The following is an 8,661-nucleotide window of genomic DNA, read 5'->3' on the forward strand; positions in this document are numbered from 1 at the left end:
GGCATTGGAGCCCTGGTGCTGAAACTTGCAGTCCAGGGAACATTTTTTCATTCCTGCACGTGCCTCTTGCCCCATCTTAAAGGGGTTTGAGATGGGGCAAGAGGCATGTGCACGCTCGTCTGGACGTGCCCAGCAAGATCAAAGTAGAAAAGTTTTCATAGGAAAAAAATCAATAATATTCAAACAAAAGTTCAATAATTGCATTAAGTGATTCAGATATCTTCATTCTATCATAAGTGAATAACAAGCATCTCTTAACATTTATTTATTTACTGAGTGTTCTATAAGATCATTTCCCTAATGTACTACTATATAATATGTCAGAGCTAATTTGTAAATAAGGCCACATACATTGGTAATATACTTTTCTCTGCTTCTAGTTGAGTTACTGTAGCATGTTGTAATTTTATTCTTTGATCAAATTGCTTCTACCTGAGATGTATTTGCATGTAAAATGGGAGACTTTTTCCAAAAGCATATTTCAGGATTCTGGGTTTTTTTCCTGAATATTGATAATAGTAATGATGATAATGTTACGTATATTTTTTTTTAATTTCTGAAGTTCTTAATGTCTAGGGAAAAGAATACTGAAACTCACTAAAAAAAGGGAATGAAGCTATCAGCTTTAGTGTAAATTATTTGTATGCTTCACTACAAGGTTAAGAAATCCGCTTAAGATTAGACAGCAAGAAGGCATATCCATTTGATGTAGAACCAGAAAATTTGCAGTTTCCAGATTTTCCTCCAACCAGATGACCACAGTAGAGTAGATTAGAGAATATTTTTCCAGTCATGTGTGGTCCATGATGTACATTGCCAGAGCTGGGTATTAGTGTGATGTAAGGTATGATTTATAATATGTTTTATTCCTCAAGAAGTTTTGTGTTTTGATATTTTTTAGTTTAATCTCTAGTGTGATTAAAGTATTTGACAAATACAGTACAGTGGTAATATCTCTCTTTCGTATGCATCAGATATCAGCTTTCAAATCTATGAGCTGCTGTCTGGTATTGTTGCTCAATGAGGGGTAATATAAAAAGAGAATGATAAGTTTAAAATTAATGGTTAGAAATACGTATTAATTTGATGTATAAAATAGTAATGAATATGATTTCAGTAAAGCTGCATTGGGGAGAAGACTAATCAACTGATTGAAGAGTTATAATGGCATTAGAAAGGGGCAACAATTTTAAAATCCAATATTATGGTCTCTCTCAGTGCTAGAAATTGGTTGGCTTCTGATGGCTAACTATGAATATTTCATTGTTTATTGGGGCAGGTTTCCCATTCCTATATCTGCAGAATTCAGAAGAATCGGATTTAAACTTTTATACAGTTGTAACAAGTGTTGCTAAGCATATCCCATCTCATCTGCGTGATCCATTTGGACTAATGTTCACATAATTAATGTTGCTTCCCTTTGAATGTAGGTGATCACTATTGATAGTTTTGTAAAGCCAAAACTGAAGTTTAGGTAGCAAAAGCATCTTTTTATTAATACTTTATAGAATGAGAATTTCTTCTTTGTATTAATGCCTGAAAAAATGGTTGACATCGTACTAAATAGAATTGCCTAAGTCAGTTTAAAAAAGGAAAGGTTTGTTTGCCATCCTCCTTAGTTACACTGCAACTAAACTCAAATCCAAGAACTCAACAGGGCTATTGACCTAAAAGTATCATGCTAGTATTCCCACTGTGAATTATGCATAAAGATTGTATAACTTTAATGCTTAAAAAGAAAAGCTATTTTATAATAGCTTGTGCATTTCAGTTATTTCAGATGAAATTAATATGTCATTTTATTTTCTTCAGGTTATCAATGCTGCTTTGGCTCTTGCTGTCAGGCCAAAAAGCCAGGTGGTAAAAAGCAACATGGAAATGTACAAAAGCACGTGGGAGAATCATATACATGTTTTCACTGAAGCTGTGGATGACATAACAAGTATTGATGATTTTCTTGCTGTATCAGGTATGCTAATTTTCATAATATAATTAGCTGGTTTTTATTTTCTCTTGTAAACTTATTTAAATTGCATTCAGTGTATTTTTACTTAAAACGCAATAATAAACAAATGGGAAATCAATCTGTGTTAAGATTTTCTACCTCCTAAAAGAAGTAACCGTAATATGTCGTAACACAACAGGTTAAATTAGGATGGAGAGAATGCTATTGTCAACTCCAAACATTAACAAACAGAATAATTACTTAAAAGTCATGAGACTGAAACAAAACAAGTAGATTTATTTTTTCTTCTTTAAACCTTTTAAGGTGCATTTAGCTGGTACTTCATGATAAGTTATTTCAGCAACCAAGAGAGAACCTTTCTTTTTTTTTTATCTTTTAAAAAAATAGGAAGATGAGGCTCTCAAGAAACCCTTTTCTCCTTGACCTGATACTTGAATTCAAAACACCAAATATCCTGGGGCATGTGATAAACTATGAATATTTGTAACCCTGAAAGAAAAACACTATTTTCTATTTCCTGAACCTTTCCCAAACTTTATGGGTTTTTTTTACCTACAGCATAGTCTGGTGTGGTTCTAAAAAAATATTTTGATACAAACATCGGTCATCTTTATATAAGTGATGTCGAAACGTGGCTTTACCCTCCTTCCCCCTCACCCCCAGCTAAAAAAATCCCCAGATAATTAAGTATAGCACCCAAACAAACCCAAAGTCGTAATGGTTTAAATACACCATGTCATGAGGTAAAGAAGTCTTATTGAGCATTTAGGATTTTCATGTTTGGTGTGGGGTGTAAATTTGGTATAAAATCAGCTATGTATTCTCTTTTTCCTGAATTGTGCCATACGCAGAAATGTTTTAGGGTCAGGAGCTGGTCACAATTTTTACATATCCTTAATTAGAGCTTAATGAAAACTGGATGCACTATAAGTTACTGTCCCTTTAACAAAAATTCCCAATGAGGCGTTCAAAAATATTTTCATATCATATAAGCTTTGCTTTCATGCAAGATATACTTAAAGTACACCATAAATTGAACATATATACTGTAACATTTCTACATTTCCAGCAGTCTCCAGGAGTTATACATTTTTTTCAGGTAAAATGTACTTTTAAAACTGAAGATATTCAATATTATTAACATACTGAACTAGTATGTAAACAGAGCATACAAATGGGTTATCTCATTTCTCTTGTCTTACCTTCTTTCTGTTAAGATTCATTTAAATCAGATGAACATGGGCATGAGGCAGAAGTAAGCCTTTTTTTTTTTATTTGAGCAAAACTTCACTCCCTTTTTATAGTGCATGTGTGTTGTACTATTCTCTAGCTGTCCTGATGAGTCCAACACATAGGATCAAGGATTGCTTTGGTCTTTGCCAGGATAGTTCCACCGCTGTTAGTGGAATTGCAAAAGCATATAACAAATATACATGAAGTCAGAACGATGCCCATTTATCCAATTCAGGTTTGTTTCTTTGAATACACAGGCTGTCATAAGGCAGTTTGTAGGCTTCTTTAAATTATTTGCCTTCTTTGTTGGATATAATCCATTGACTATGGAACTAGAACTGTTTAGAGGCAGAATTTTCATGAATGAGCAGCACTCTTCTTGGTATTGAAATGCTGACTCTGCTCCCTAAAAATTGTATTTAGAGGCAAAAAGTATTTTCACATCTGGACAAAACAAAGTTACAGAGAAAATCTGCATTTTCTTAAACAAGCTGAACAATGACTTTTTCCCTACAAGTAAATAGTAAATGTCAGTAAAGTTCATGAATGCTTTGCTACTTCCAGGCTGTTTTTTTTTTCCTTACAGTCAACAGTAGCAGCTGTAACTTTAAGCCAACAATAGTTGCTAAGGTGGTATTAATGCTGAAGCCATAGAATGATGTCAAAGATACAAAACTATATGAAAGTGTCTCTGACAACCTGGCATTAAAATACATAATTTTCATTGTCTAATGTTATAATCACCTTAGTAAACTTTTTAATGGTACTGTAGAGTTTCATTCAATAAAAAGAGAAAAAAACCTCCATAGATTTAAAAGAGCAAAGTCTTGAAGCCATGGTCTGGATCAAGCTAGCTTGGGTCTCAGCTGGGGTGGTGCTCCCAACTTGGCCTCCTGCTATCTCTTCTACCCTTCTATATCCAGCTGTAGTGTAGCACCCACAAAACATCCCCTTCAACTCCCCAGCTGTGGCATGGTACACGTGTAGCCCTCCCTCTCCCAAACTGCCTAGCTGTGGTATGATGCATTCAAAGCTTTCTGGCTGCAGGAAGGTGAGCAGAAAGTCCCCAGTTTCACAGATTGGATTCAGTGGCTCTAGGCGAAATCAGCCTGGGAGATGTATGTTAGGAACCCTTGATTTAAAACATAAGTCTACAATATTTAACTGATGATTTGGTAGGCTTCTGTTAAAAATGTGTACTGTACCTATCCTGTTGAAACATATACTACTACAACTTTTTCATTTGATTTGGGTTGCATTAATTGATTTTGCAAAATAGATTTCATGCAAGTACAATAATCTCATCTAACATTTTAGCTTCTGAAATTATATTAATTTATGTTAGTCTGTATAAAATGTAAGTTACAGGAGGATGTCATATCCATTCTTGTACTGTGTACATCTGTCCTCCAAAAAAAATCAGGTCTCCAGAAATTGGGGTGCACATCTTAAGCAGGGAAACTGATTTTTTTTTGTTGGAATTGAAAAGTGGAGGAATAGATGAATGGAGAAACTGCTGTAAAATGGCTGCCAGCTTCTCTCTCCGGCACCAAGCAAGAGGGGTGGAGTCCAGTATTAACACTCTTACAGACACTTAAGTTGGCGAGAGCTTTTGGCTGAGAGCCAAACAAGCAGCAAAAAAAGGTTGCCAAATTGAGAACGGCTGTGAAAATGTTAATGTTGGACTACATTTCTCCTGTTTGCTGTCCCAGAAAAAAGTTGGCAGCCATCTTACAGGACTGACTGTCAATAAAAAAATCCAACTCTAGGCCATGACTGGAAAAATACTTTTTCCAGCATTCTACCTTCCAAACACAATGTGTGTGTTTTATTTGGTGGCTGGTGGTATGCGATAAAATACTGTAATACAGTTGTGCTTAACGTTTTGGTCCTGCAGGCCAGATGAGTGCCCTGGAGCCCATCTGTGAGCTGGATCCATCTCTCTGCAGGTCAGATCAGGTTGTGGGGCCCAGCATTGCCCCCTCCCTGCCCCATGCTCCAGAACTGGGGTCTGGGGATCCAGCACTGCACACCAGGATTAGATCCTGGGGGCTGGCACTGCCTCTTCTCATCTTCCACATGCCAATATTTGGTCCCAGTAGTCCGGTGCCACCTCCTCACACCATCACACCAAGATTTGGTCCTGGGGCCTGGTGCTGCCCCCATTGAGCCCTGAACACTGGGATCAGGGATTTGATCCAGTGTGCAGGGCCTGAGGCTCCGCATGGGTATGGAGATTTGGCAACTGAGGTGGGGAGCAGTGCTACCACTCTCCCACTGCCAATTTTCTGGATGCAGAGGGAGCCCCATTATCCAGATGATATGATGCCACACATCTCCCACAGGCAACACAGGCTGTACTGTAGCTACCCACCCTGCTTTCCCTAAGACAAAACACAGAGTGTTTGTCATAGGAGACTCCATCCTGATAGGAACTGAGGGGGCAATCTGTTGCCCTGACTCCTTAGCCCGGAAAGTTTGCTGCTTCCCGGGAGCCCATATCTGAGACATTGCAGAGAGAATCCCTAAACTCCTTCAGCCCACTGACGACTACCCTATGCTCCTTGTCTACGTAGGCACCAATGACACAGCTCGGAGTGCTCCCAGCCAGGTCATGAAGTGCTACAGGGATTTGGGAGCGGGGCTAAAGGGTCCAGGGGCACAAGTGGTGTTTTCTTCGAACCTCCTAATCTTGTGCTATGGGCTGAGAAGGCAGAGGAGGATTGAGGTAGTGAACGAAAGACTGCGGCACTGGTGTCATTGGGAAGACTTTAGCTTCCATGACCACAGTCCACTATTTGGTGAGGAAGGAAGTGAGTTGCCAGACTGGCTGATCTGCTCCACTGGGATTTAAACTAAGCCCGCCAGGGGATGGGGGGGACTACCGCCACTGTTGGCCCACTGAGCAACCCTTGCAAAGCCAGCAGACCAAGGCACTCAAGGGATACCACCCCTACCCAAGCCCTGGAATGACCTTTAGGCAAGGCAAGGACCCTCAAAGGCACACCTGCGTGCCTGTACACAAATGCCAGGAGCTTGGAGAATAAACAGCAGGAACTTGTCCTCCTGCTTAACACAAATAACTATGATGTCATAGGGAGACCGGGGGAGATCTCCACCTATGACTGGGCCACAGGTATAGACAGCTATACCCTGTACATGAGGGATTGAGTGGATAAAAGGGGAGGGGGTGTAGCTCTCTATGTCAAGGAGAGCTATGTATCCCTGCAAGCTGATATTGGAAACCAGGGTGGATGACTAGAGACCCTCTGGGTTAAAATCCACGGGGAACATGGCACAGGGGACAAATTGGTGTGGAAAGACCTACAAAGGATGGAGGATAGCATCCATACAAAATCAAGAGTTTGACCAGGAGTTCACCAGGGAATTGGCTAAGGCCTCATGCTCCAGGTCCATGATTGTCATGGGAGACTTCGACTACCCAGTCATCTCATGGTAAGAGCACTTGGACAAATTTGAGCAGTTCCAAAGCTTTCTCTCCTGCGTGGATGAGTTCTATCTAACACAAGACGTCTATGGGCCAATGAGAGGTAAAGCGCTGCTTGACCTGGTAGTGGCAACTGGGGACGACATAATCAGTAACCTAATGATCAAAGGGCAGCTGGGTGACAGTGACCATGAGCTGATCACCTTCACCATCTGCCAAAAAGCTAGCAAGTCACTCAGCAATACAGAAGTCCTCAACTTCAGGAAAGCAGACTTTGACAAGTTCAGGAGGCTTTTCAGTGAGGCCCTAAGGGACCATGACCCCAAGGAGAGGGGAGTACAGGAAGAGTGGTTGCTCCTCAAGGGAGTGATCCTAGATGCACAAGCTAAGGCTATTCTGTCTCAGAGGAAAGGCAGCAAAAGGGCACAGTAGCCCCATTGGCTCAGCAAGGAACTAGCGGACTTCCTGCATCTAAAAAGAAAGACCTACAAAGGATGAAAGATGGGATCCACCTTCAAGGAGGAATAGTCTACATTGGTCTGGACCTGCAGGGAGTGAACCAGGAAAGCCAAGGCTGTGACGGAACTCCAACTGGCCACTAGTATCAAGGATAATAAGAAGTCCCTTTTCAGATATGTGGGGAGCCGGAAGAAAAGCAAGGGCAACAGTGGACCCCTGCTGAACCAGAAGGGACAGCTGACGACCAACGCCCAGGAAAAAGCCAACCTACTAAATGGGTACTTTGCGTCGACCTTTCACCATTCCCATGGGATGCCCCTGCCCATTATGAGACAGAGAGGCCCGGGTGAGGGAGATTCCTTGCCCTCCACCAATGTTGACCTCGTGAAGGAACACCTGGAGAGGCTGGCCACCTTCAAGTCAGCCGGCCCTGACAATTTACACCACAGGGTACTCAAGAAGCTGGCTAGCATCATAGCTCAGCCCCTGGCACAGATGTTCGAGAACTCCTGGTGCTCTGGTGAAGTGCCCAAAGATTGGAAAAGGCCAATGTGGTGCCTATCTTCAAGAAAGGGAGGAAAATGGATTCAGCAAACTACAGGCCCGTTAGCCTGACCTCTATTGCAGGGAAGGTCTTAGAAAAGATTATAAAAGAGACCATTCTCAACAAACTGGCAGATGCCAACATCCTGAGGGATAACCAGCATGGCTTTGTTGTGGGTAGGTCTTGCTTGACCAATCTTATTTCCATTTAAGACCAGGTGATCTATCACCTAGATAAAGGGGAAGAGATTGATGTCATATATCTTGACTTTAAAAAAGCCTTCAGTTTGGTATCCCATGATCACCTCCTGGCAAAACTGGCTAACTGTGGCCTTGGGTCCACCATGATCTGCTGGCTTGGGAATTGGCTCTGTGGTCAGACACAGAGGGTGGTGGTTTATGGAAGTCAATCATCGTGGTCCCTTGTGACCAGAGTGGTCCCTCAAGGCTCTGTCCTTGGACCTATTTTGTTCAACATCTTCATTAAGAATGTAGACATTGGTATCGGAAGAGAACTGGGCAAGTTTGCTGATGATACCAAACTCTGGATTAAAGCGTCCACACCTCAGGACAGGAGGGCGATCCAGGCTGACCTTGGCAGGCTCAGGAAATGGGTGGATGAGAACCTGATGGTGTTTAACACCAAAAAATGCAAGGTTCTCCATCTTGGGAGGAAAAACCTGCAGCATTCTTATAGGCTCGGCAGTGCTACACTGGCTAGCACTACAGATGAAAGGGACTTGGGGGTCATGACGGACCACAAGATGAACATGAGCCTTCAATGTGATGCTGATGCTAGTAAAGTAGGAAAAACACTGGGTTGAATGCATAGATGCTTCTCAAGCAAATCCCAGGATGTCATTCTCCCATTGTACTTGGCCTTGGTGAGGCTGCAGCTGGAGTATTGCATCCAGTTTTGGGCTCAACAATTTTAAAAGGATGTGGAGAAGCTTGAGAGAGGCCAGAGAAGAGCCACATGCATGATCAGAGGTCAGGAAAACAGACATTATGA

General features: G+C 41.4%; 1 long non-coding RNA gene across 2 annotated transcripts in view; it reads left to right on the forward strand.

The window, feature by feature from the left end:
* Window positions 1–2,449, forward strand: part of LOC109291016 — a 155,781-nt gene extending 153,332 nt beyond the window's left edge. For both annotated transcript variants that reach the window (XR_002095731.1, XR_002095730.1), the window contains 2 exons: window positions 1,813–1,969; window positions 2,354–2,449. This is a non-coding gene — a long non-coding RNA (uncharacterized LOC109291016). The remainder of the gene's footprint in view (window positions 1–1,812; window positions 1,970–2,353) is intronic.
* Window positions 2,450–8,661: the final 6,212 nt, after the last annotated feature.

The sequence above is a fragment of the Gavialis gangeticus genome, unplaced genomic scaffold (assembly GCF_001723915.1).
Source record: "Gavialis gangeticus isolate Ggan-Ray unplaced genomic scaffold, GavGan_comp1, whole genome shotgun sequence".
NCBI lineage: Eukaryota > Metazoa > Chordata > Crocodylia > Gavialidae > Gavialis > Gavialis gangeticus.